The sequence below is a fragment of the Lynx rufus genome, unplaced genomic scaffold (assembly GCF_022079265.1).
Source record: "Lynx rufus isolate CCGP_SWC_20201006 ecotype Redwood Valley unplaced genomic scaffold, mLynRuf1.p SCAF_8, whole genome shotgun sequence".
NCBI lineage: Eukaryota > Metazoa > Chordata > Mammalia > Carnivora > Felidae > Lynx > Lynx rufus.
Genome location: NW_025814896.1, coordinates 134,985,443 through 134,996,265, shown reverse-complemented (window position 1 = coordinate 134,996,265; position 10,823 = coordinate 134,985,443). Strand labels below are relative to the sequence as shown.

The 10,823-nt window shown below is 53.0% G+C and overlaps 3 long non-coding RNA genes across 3 annotated transcripts; all 3 read right to left on the bottom strand.

Moving 5' to 3' along the window:
* Window positions 1-476: 476 nt before the first annotated feature.
* Window positions 477-3,730, bottom strand: LOC124504392 (uncharacterized). Its single transcript, XR_006960392.1, has 3 exons — window positions 3,594-3,730; window positions 1,540-1,640; window positions 477-951 (listed from the first exon to the last, which is right to left on the bottom strand). It is a non-coding gene; the product is annotated as an uncharacterized LOC124504392 (long non-coding RNA).
* Window positions 3,731-5,930: 2,200 nt separating this feature from the next.
* LOC124504409 (uncharacterized) lies at window positions 5,931-8,176 on the bottom strand. Its single transcript, XR_006960396.1, has 3 exons — window positions 8,041-8,176; window positions 7,507-7,722; window positions 5,931-6,006 (listed from the first exon to the last, which is right to left on the bottom strand). It is a non-coding gene; the product is annotated as an uncharacterized LOC124504409 (long non-coding RNA).
* A 369-nt stretch (window positions 8,177-8,545) lies between these two features.
* On the bottom strand, window positions 8,546-9,521 carry LOC124503133 (uncharacterized). The gene is made up of 3 exons (XR_006960118.1): window positions 9,200-9,521; window positions 8,953-9,020; window positions 8,546-8,585 (listed from the first exon to the last, which is right to left on the bottom strand). It is a non-coding gene; the product is annotated as an uncharacterized LOC124503133 (long non-coding RNA).
* Window positions 9,522-10,823: the final 1,302 nt, after the last annotated feature.

Here is a 10,823-nt window from a genome sequence, read left to right as displayed (position 1 = left end):
TCCCGTAGGACAGAGGCATCTAGGACAAACCACTACGTGACAGCGTGGACGGTAATAACAGCTCCAGAGCAAGCCTGATGCGACATTCCCACCCCCGTCTCCTCCAAAGGGGCCAGAAACTGTTGAAGCAGTGAGAAGCTGTAAATAGTATTTAACTCCTATTGTTTCTTTTTTTTTTTAAGTTTATTTATTTTGAGAGAGAGTGTGAAATGGGGGAGAGACAGAGGGAGAGAGGGAGAGAGAGTGGGGGAGGGAAAGAGAGAGAGAGAGAGAGAGAGAGAGAGAGAGAGAGAGAGAATCCTAAGCAGGCTTCGAACCATCAGCACAGAGCCCGACGCAGGGCCCGAACTCACGAACCGTGGGATCATGACCTGAGCCGACGTCAGAGGCTTAACCGACTGAGCCACCCAGGTGCCTCCTTTTTTCCTAATTAAGAAAAAAAAATTTTTAATGATCCCTCCCTCCTGAAGCCCAGGTAGAGCATAGAACCGAATCTGTGGGGGACGTGAGAAAAGGCTCGGGGACGTGGGCCGGATTCACTCACACTCGATGGAGAGTGGAGGCGCTGCCTTGTTCATGGGCATGGAAACACACAAAATTTGGGGCAGTTGCTACAATTTGCTACATGCCTGGCACTTACCTGCAAAAGAGGGATGGCCTTGTGAGTTCCCCTTTTACAGGTGAGAAAACTGAGTCAGAGTGAGGCTGAGTAGCCTTGCAGGGACATACACCTAACCCGCAGCAGGCGCAGTCAGAGAAGCCGGGCACGGATGCCTGGGTGCGTGGGGTGGGCCCGCCCAACCAAAGAGAGTTCCAGAGGAAGGGCATGGCGTGTGCGGGGACTGCCCAGCCGATTCAGGAGACAGGATCACCGGGCGTCTGGACGCAGAGGGTGACCCCGAGGGTAGGGGAGCTTGCACGCACCACACCTCACTTCTTCCCTCCAGACATCTGCGAGAGGTGGAGTACAAGGAAAGGTTTGCTTTTCTTTCTGGAGAACACGGCACGGCCTTGCCGTGGCTTCAAGGCTCACAGCCAGCGCGACAAGATCTCAGCTGCCTCCCAGAGTCCGGGGTCCCCTGACACGTGCCATCGGAGGAGCCCGAACGGAGTCCCTGAGGCCTGGGGACTGGAGCCCCAAGGCAGGGACTCAGGGCAGAGCCGGAAAGAGACAGCTGGGACCAAACGATAACGGCCTGCGTCCAAGGGCCAAGAGATGCTGAACCCGCTGCAGGCCCTCGAGGTTGAAAAGGGGTCACAAGTGGCCAAAGCAGGCAACACGTTTCATGCAGCAGAGGGAAGGGTCCTCCTGGGCTGCCCTGCTGCTTTCGAGAGGGACAAGTGGCCAGGCCAAACAGGACTTGGAATCTCTTACACCTTAAAAATCAGCCTGTGCTCCTTAGGCCTGCGGCCTTCATCCCCAGGGAAGCCCTGAGCTCTCCCCGGGGGGCCGGGTAGGCATACTCCAGGAGGCCAGCTCCCTCTGGGGTCACAGCCTGCCACAGGTCACAGGGATAGCTCCAGGCAGAATTCACTTACCCTAAGCAAGCTCCTTATAAGGAAATCTTTGTTTAGAATCAAAGAATCACGGGTCTCCTGTAGTCCCCATCTCAAACCCTGCTCTGAGGAGGTAAATGCTCCTGAAAAAAAAAAAAAAAGAAATACTACCCAGCAGGGGGGCTAGGCAAATTTGCTCCGGGAGAGGAGTCCTTTGAATAACGGCTACTAGGCAAAAAAGCAAGGAGTGCTCAGTCAGAACAGACAGTGCATTTCGATAGGGAACAGCTAGTCTCAAACGCTCACTAGCCCCTGGGAAAGTGCCGAAGGAGGGTGAGAAGCAGGTCCCCCTAAAGCAAATCCGTGGGAGCTGGAAGTCCCCGAGACAAAGAAGCAAAAGGCCCACGCAGACCTGAAGTTCCCAAATCGAGTGTATTCCTTGCCAATGGAAATGAGGGGTGCCTAGAACTCCATTAGCTTCAACCTAATTCTCTCAGGCCCAACTAGGGGTCCAGCCCCAGGGTCAGGTCTCGGGGAACAAATACAGAGAGTTGCTGTCCAGGAGGCCCTGAGATCCTAGTGCACAGGTAGCAGAGGGCCCCGCCGGCCGGCCGTATGCCGAGGTGGGGTCCCGGCTGAGCCCACTTGCCCGGCCCTCCTCCCTTCCCACCCCAGCACCGCCGGTCCTCGCTGTTTCCGAGGTGTCCCCCCCGTCAGCCCATCTCCCATCCGCCGTGCCCAGCTTTGGGGCAGACCCGGGCCTGGGAGGCGAGCTGGGGGACTTCTGTCCCCAGAAGTTCCCCCCCGCCCCCGCCTGTCCCCATCCTCGACAAGCGCACTAACAGGCCAGTGGGGTCGTGTCCTGAAGGATGGTCTCCAGAGGGAAAGCTTGGGAGAGACCGGAGGGGCGGGAATTGGCAGCCACTTGAGGCGGGGGCTGGGGGCAAGGGGAAGAAGACAGCAAACCGTGCCAGGTCTCCGGCCTGGGACACCGGATGCAGGGATGCCACCGAGAAAGATGCGGGAGGCTCAGGCTGGAGGAGACACGTATGGAGAACATCAGCTGTTAGCATGATAATCAGAAACGAGTCAGATGCGAAGCACCCGTAAGTCCACACTTGGAAGGAAACGGCTCCTTCCTGAACGAGCATCAGGGCACCCTTCCCCGTAAGTGTACTTTCGTGCCCCAGGGCATTGGCACTGCAGAAGGCTTCTGGAGTATAAGGTGTATTTGGGGAGGGAAGGAAAGGTCAATTTTTTGTTTCTTTAGCACTGACAGGGAAGAGCACTCTCTCGACCTGACGGGAAAAATACACGAGAAGAAGAAGGAAGTGTTTCCGTGGCCTTGAGTGCCACACAGAAAGCCCCCTGAAGCTTTTTCTCTCTTGATACTGACTCTGTGGTCAACCCTACAACGGGGCATCTTTATCGCCTGAAAATTAAAGTCGTTATTTAAACACCTTCCCGGGGCGTGCTGATGTGTCTTCCAGGGCAGGAATTCCGGGCGGAGGGGGCGCCGAGCCAGACCCGGGTTCCAACCGCGTGATTCACGTGAGCACGACTTTGCTTTCCTCCTGTGTGACACTGTGATAAAAGTCCCTGTCTTGCAGGGGCCTCGTAACAGCCAGCTTAGCCTGGCCTTGCCATGGGGAGGTGCTGTTCCAGGGGCTTTACGCGTATTAACTCGTTCCTCACACACACAGCAGCCTCAGAGGTGATGTTATGCCAGAGTCCCCACTTCACAGACCCCGTGACCTTCTGAGGAAGAAGGAATCCGTCTAAAGTATACCTTCCTCTGGGGGCGCCTGGGTGGCTCGGTCGGTTAAGCGTCCGACTTCAGCTCAGATCATGATCTCATGGCTCATGAGTTCGAGCCCCGCGTTGGGCTCTGTGCTGACAGCTCAGAGCCCGGAGCCTGCTTCGGATTCTGTGTTTCCCTCTCTCTCTGCCCCTTCCCTGCTTGCTCTCTCTCTCTCTCTCTCTCTCTCAGAAGTAATAAAAACACTTTTTAAAAAAGATTAAAAGAATACCTGCTTCTCTGCTTATCCCTCACCCAGTGAGTTCAAATCCTGGAATCCCAGATGGCCACTGCTCACCTCAGAAAGCACAGCCCTGTCGGCCTCTGGCCCTTTGCTGCTCCGAGAAATCCTTATTATTTAAATCACAGCTTCTTCAGGACACCTGGGTGGCTCAGTCGGTTAAGCGTCCACCTCTTGATTTTGGCTCAGGTCATGATCTCCCGGTTCGTGAGTTCGAGCCTTACGTCGGGCTCCCAGCTGACAGTGCAGAGCCTTCTTGGGATCCTCTCTACCCCTCTCAAGACAAACAAATAAGCTTTAAAAAAAAAAAAAAAAGAACATTTTAAATCACAGTTTCTTCACTGTTAGTCAACTTATCCTGGCTTCAGTTTGACTTTCCTTCTAGATTAGAAACCCCGTGAAGGCAGGGCTGTGTCGCCCTCTCCCTGCGATGTCCGCGACAGATAGCCTGCATTCCATGTCCCGCAAACATTGGTCGGTTTGTAAAAATTTGTTTGAAAATGCCGGAGAGCCCAGGATGAAGGGCTAGTACTAAGTAACTGGACTTTCTCTGCAAGAAATTCACATTCGTGAAGCAAAGAGGACCTCCCTTTAAATAGGCTGAACATTCTAAACGTGGTGACAAAAATAATGAAAATGAGAAATCACGGTATTTCTTCCTGTGCTTTGGCTCCAGCCGCTAAGCCAGGCCGAAGCTGCGCGCCCTTCTTGTTCCTGGATAATTCGTTCCAGGCTGGGTCCCCGGGACCCTCTCCTAGAAAGGTGGCCGACTACAATGAGCAGGGTCATTCGCGGAAGCTCTCCATGGGGGCCATCTTCCAGAACCAGAAATAGGACGGCTCCCTTCCCCTCTGCAGGCCACAGGCTTCCCTGTGGGTTTCTAGCTCGTCAGTTAGGTTTGGGGGAAGTCGTGAGGTCAGCAGGCGGGAAGGAGGAAGTAGAACGCAGAAAGGAAGTTGAGGTAGGGAGGTGCGGACGGCTGTCTCTGGCCCTTCTGGAGGAGGTAATGACCTAATTTCTAAGATGTGAATGGCGGGTGTCTCTAAGGCAAAGATCCATGGGCCAAGGGGAGAAGCAGTGTGGGTCGTTGGATGGGGCACAAAGATGACAGTGCTATCACCTCACAACTCGGTCACGGGGCTCAAGGGAGTGACAACCTATGGCCCAATGGAAGCAGGCTGACCCCCCCCCCACCCCCGCCCCGCCCAGGGGCTTCAGCTGCCCAGAGCTCCTCTGCCGTTTCGCCATTTTGTCTTTTGTGGGGATCACACGAAACCGTCAGCCCAAGGTGATTGGGTGATGAGCATACTGCTTAGGGGTCAAAAGATCGAGGCCCTGGTCCCCTCTGTCTCTACTTAGTGTGCGACTTGGGTCAAGTCCCATCACCTTTCTGGGATTTACCTTCCTCCTCTGTTCCCACAACCTACTTGCGTTTGAAGTTCTACAGGGCTCTTTCAGCAAAAATCCCCTCTATTCCATGATAGAAATCCTGACATTCCTGGAATCAGAACAGCCTTCCCAAAAGACTCACTGTGATAGTCAGTTTTATGTGTCACCCTGACCGGAGCATGGTGTGCCCCAGATATTTGGCTAAACATTGTTTCTGGGTGCGTCTGCAAGGATGTTTCCAGGTGAAATGAGCATTTGAATTGGTAGGTTCGGGAAAGCAGTCTGCCCTCCCCAGGGCGGATGGGCATCATCCAATCTCTTCGGGACCCGAGTGGAACAGGAAGGTGGGGGGAGGCAGAACTGGGCCTGACTGGTGGGCTAGGGCACTGATCTCTGCTTCTCAGGCTTTCAGATCTGAACTGGGATCTACACGCTCTGCTCCCCTGAAGGCTCAGCCTGAATTCCACCGCGGGCTTCCCTGGGTCTCCCGCTTCCAGATGCCAGATCATGGGACTCCATAATTGTTGCATGAACCGATCCCTTTTAGATCTATCATCTATCTATACATAGCCTGTCGGTTCTGTTTCTCTGGGAAACCCTGACAAATACACCCATCAAGGGACCCACGGTCCAGATGACCCCACGAGGTGGTTTCCACTGTCCTCGTGAGAATGAGGATAACTTCTTGCACACCAGTGTGGAGACACTTGAAGAACTCTGCCCTCCAGTGGGCCACGGCTGCCAAGAAGAGGCTTATAAAAACCAGCCCTTCCCTCTTCCCCCTCCCTTCATTATTTCCTTTGTGATTCCGGATTATAATCCTATAGCAGATTCTCCATGATATCCATCCAGAACGCTCAGTATTTGTAACATGATCAGGCTGAATCGACCCAGAAATGGAGCCATGAGCTACTAGCTCACACGCATACCTTGTGAAACAGAAGAACAGTCTTCTCTGACTCGTTTAGAGAAAAAGTAAGACAAAGTCCGTGATTCCTCTTCCAGGGGCTCAGGAGTCTCTTTTTGTGGGTGGCCCAAACTTGACAGTCTAGAGCTCCTGTTCCAGCATCATTGGCTTCTCCTGGAAAAACAATGCCACCCCATCCTGTTGAGAAGTCTGCCCTTTCTCACAGCATCCCATCGGAACTGATTAGCACGATTTTTGTACTAGTTCGTTTAGGGTAAAAAAAAAAATTATTCAACAAATGCTCCTGTAAAACTGCGCAGTATAGCAGGAAATTAAACTGCCCTTTGTTCTGGCACAGAGGAGGGCTGAGAGAAAGGAGCCCTGAATTCTAGAAACGCAGTCATCCCGGGCCGCCTCTGAGGCTGGTGTTAGTGCATTACTGCTCTGCAGAAGTATACAGTATATGAGCAACCACAGGACTTTTATTGTCTGCCTCCCTAATCTGTCCTGCTATAACTTAAAAAAAAAAAAAAAAGAAGTTACAGCCTCTCTATAAAACTATTTGGTTTTAACTAGGCTGTTAAATTTGTTTGCTGAAGTCAGCTCTCAGCCGTCAAGAATTTCAATAGCACAGGGTGTCAAAGATAAATACTGCCATCAGTGTGTGGTAACCCCAAAAGGGAGATTATACGCTTTGGGAGACAGGGTACCGTCCTGCTAGCAATGTTCATTTAGATTTTTCTTTTTTACACCAAAAGGCATTAGGTCTCTTCATAAATATTAACAAAAGTTTGTCGTGAAGCATAAGCCCCAAAGTGGGGGGGGGCAGCTGGCAGATTTTTGCTCCCCAGGTGTGGATCGTGTCTTTCTTGTTACTCCTGGGGAGGGAGGGTATACTGGTGTCTGGTGGGTGGAGGCCAGGGATGCTTCTAGACATTCTATGGTGTACAGGGCAGCCCCCACGACCGGCAATCCTCCTGCCCCGGGTGTCCACAGTGCCGAGGGTGAAAACCTTGGATGTACCAATCATAAACCGTCCTTCTTGTAGAAAATAAGAGAAATCGTCCTCTGTACTTGAGTGCCTTGAGTGTACCAGTGCTTGGCTGAGATTACCTCCTTTAATTCTGCCTCTGTAAGAAAGAGTCTTTTCTGATATGACCTGGAAGGCTTGTTCTGCAAAATCCTAGCATGATCAAAAATTGCCAACCGCTTCAGCCAAAAATGCTCCTCCCTCATCTAATTTAACCCCACGGCAGTCTTCAGCACACCCACCGTATTCTGACCCCGGAAGCCCTGTCGTACTCTGTCCAACTGCTGCCTCTCTGGTCTCACCGTCTCTGTCTCCTTCGCTGACTTTCCCCAAGCCATTCGCTGCTAGAGCTCCTGAAGCCTCAAGTCCAGATGCCCCTCCTCTCCTGCTGGACCCTTGGTCTGGGAAAGCTCAGTCACACTCAGATCCAGCCACCTCCCAGCACGGACCCCGCAGAACGCACGACTCAGCCCGAAGCTTTCTGCATTCCACATCCACCTCGGTGCCTGGCTGTCCTCTCCTTAGGACACCTCAAAGACAACACAAACAGACACCTGAAACGTGATCTGAATCCATGACCCCCCTCCTGATCCTCGTCCCCTTTGAGCACCCTTTGGCCAGCTCAGGGAATGGCCACCATTTACCTGGTTGTGGGGGCGGAGTCCACAGGTCGTTCTTTACCCTTTGCTCTTCCCAATGGCTGGTAAGCAAACCATCGCCAAACCCTACAGTTGACACGCAGATCCATCCACTTCTTTCCAATCTCCATACCATACTCTTGCCCAAATTCCTTCCGTGTCCAACCTGGACAGCTGCAGTGGATGTCCACTAGCCTTCCTCCATCCACTCAGCTCTGTGACCTACAGCGGAAGGGATCCAGCCAAGTACACATCAAGTCGTGACAACCATCCCCGCTCCAACCTGCCCACATACTCACGCGCATGCACCTGCACAAACACACTCCACTGGAAGACCTTCACTGGCTTTCTAGCACTCTTAAGGTAAAACACAACTTCTGAACTTGACGCATAAGACCCTATAGCTTCTGGTTCCTAGGATTCACTCTAAGACCTCCAAACACACTGGCCTTGCAATTCCTCCCACTTGCCTTACTTACTCCCTCTGACCACAGGGCCTTTATCCACGCCGCTCACTCTGCTGAGAACACTCTTACTCACCTTCTCCCTCATCAGCTCTCACCCCTCCTTCAGATCACTGCCCTGCATCTTTGCATGAATAGATGAATGACTTATGCTCTCCATTCGCCCTCTTCAGATATTTGATCCACTTTCGCAGTTTTCAAATTTAAGAACCGCCTCCCTAGGGAGAAACATGCCCACTTTTACAATTTTCCTTCCAACGGAGCAGTGATTCACCACCTCTCAGCACTGCACCATTTAATGTGTTCTCTCCCCTCTCCAATCAGCAGCGAAAAGGGCCATCCTGAGCCCTGGCCCCTCTGCAGTCTCCAGCATTTGTCTGGAGGCGAGGAGGCCTCCAGCCTTCAGCCTTTGGCACAAGAACGCCTCTCCTTTGGGATTGGCATGACTCTCACGAAGCCCTTGTGTTGTGCCAGTTTTCGGAGGAGAAACGCTTTTAAAATAAGCCTTAGAGTATCCCTTACGGAAGAATAATTGGCAACCAGTAATTACGCCATACCTGGGGAACACCGAGAGAATCTCAGCGCGGCCAACTCGTTTCCATAAAGGAAAAGTAGAAGATCCTGGAAATACACATGTAGTAAAGAAATGGGATGAAAAGGCAGCATAGCTCTTAAAATAGAGCACTCAGGAAAGCTAATCAAAGACAAGATGCTCGAGAAAATGTAAATTTTATGGTTTTAGTGGGGAAGGTAGTATGTGTCAGTTACCTGCCCGTAACAGGACAACAGTTCACTGCAAAGTGGTGCGTTAATAAATAGGTACGGTTGCTCTAATTTCCCGTCTAAATTTAGATTCATTGCAGCGCACAGCTCAACAGCTCGATGTGCGTGCCAGAGAGGCCTTATTAAATTCTAAGTCGACTTTATTCATTCGGTCCTGCGCTTCACCGTGTGAGCTGTTTCGCGCAGCCCACGGTTTCATAGTTACCTGTTCGGTCGGGAATCGGTCTTAAATTATTTGTTCCTGGGAGCCCGACTGGATCGCGTTTAATTGCTCTGAAAAGAAGGCAGGAAGCAATGCTGAGCAGTGTCTGCCCCTGAGCGTTACCAGATGACGCCGTCTGGCGCGGGGCTGGCGGGTCTCAGCTAGAGGTAGAGTCCTCCCTTCACACGGAGGGGACCAGACCCAGGCCACAAGCTCGCGTCTGCCCTCGGCAGCACAGCGACAGGCTTACCTCCGGAGCACTATTCCTTCATCAGCCGGATGGGATCAGTGCTCCCGCCCAAACACAGCATCTAACACAGCGCCTGTCACAGTCCACCGGCCGTGGCCTTGGGTCACTTCCCGACTCTGAATGCACCTGGCGTCGGTCTGGATGACAGTTTGCTGAGCCTTCTCCTCTCTGGACCGGGCTGCCCTCTGGCCCCTCTCTCCTCACGTTCATTCTCCACCAGTCTCATGCCTGCGGCTCCTCCTGCGTTGTATCAACTTTGGGGTTTGATGTAGTGGGTGATACCACAGCACCAGAATCGGGCACCTCTACTCCCAGACTGTAAGAGACAGGAGTTTCCAGAATCACCTTTGTTTCTTGGGGAATTCATTCTCCACCCGTGAGCCTCCCTCCCTCCCTTCTCCAGCTGCAGACCTGGCAGACGGAGCTTGAGGGGGGCAGGGGGCTGCTCTCCTGGGGGCCTGGCTGAAAGAGGGGGTGTCTTTAACCCACAGGGTGCAAAGCTGGAAGGCAGAGTGAAACCGGAAGTCCTGGGCACCAAAAAGCACATATTTAGGCCAGGAAAAAGTACGCTGAAGCCAGAACACCCCGAGGGGCCTGGTATAGACTTGGGTTGAAGGGAACCAATCAGAGATGGGGGGGGGCTGCCTGGGAACAAGGGGAGGGAGCTGGTAAATGACAGGCACTCTGGACCCTCCTGAAAGTGAGGCGCCTTTACTGCCCTTCTAGCAAAGTCCCCAACATGTGCACCTGCACATTTGGGCCCCGAGGATCCCGGAGCATCTGCGCCTTGTCTCTGGGCCCACCCTCCCCCCACCGCAGTGGGGACAGGACCTGTTCCCAACCTGGGGTTCCAGACGCAGTGGCCAGTGGCTGCCCACAGGCAAGGATACGGGACCACCCTATAACAGGGCTCCCCTGTGAACCCACTCACAAAGCGCCACCATTCCCGTGGAACAGAATGCGCCAGCCAAGTGCACTCAGAGGAAGGAGGGTGTTGTCTTTCACATCTGCAGTCATCTCCGCTTCCAGCACCAGGGCGCCTGCAGCGGGCTGTCTGTTACTCCAGGGGGCTGGGACAGCATCCCTGAAGCTGGGGTTCTCTGTGACCTCTGCAACAGAGGTGACCTCAGTCCCCACCGGGGTGCTGGAGCAGTCCCTGTAACGACTGCAGACGCATCCTGCCCATGGCTTCTGTTTTCATTCATGACTCTCACCAGCTCATTTCAGTAAGTTTTCAGGCACCATTTGGAGAGAGCGTAACTCAGTAGAACAAATCTCTTCCCTCCTGCCCCTTCCATCCAGATTCCTGGTCGTGGGCCAACTGGCGACGGTAAATCAGAGATTCGCCCAGTGCCTTTTATCCTACCAGACTGTGTCCCTTCCATCACCTGTCCTGGGGGTAGGTGGTCCTGTTGTCCACAGATCCCTTGGTTATCAGCATTTCCTGACACAGACAGGCTCTCTTTTTGAGTCGGCTGATAAATCTTGGACATCCGCGGAAGACAGACAGACATCCAGGGTCTCTGCTCCAAATCCACTGGTTGGAAACTTGATGTTAGCCTCCTTTTCTAACAGAAACTCTGCTCTGCCCTTTGGCTTAGGTACTATCTACTTGGCATAAATG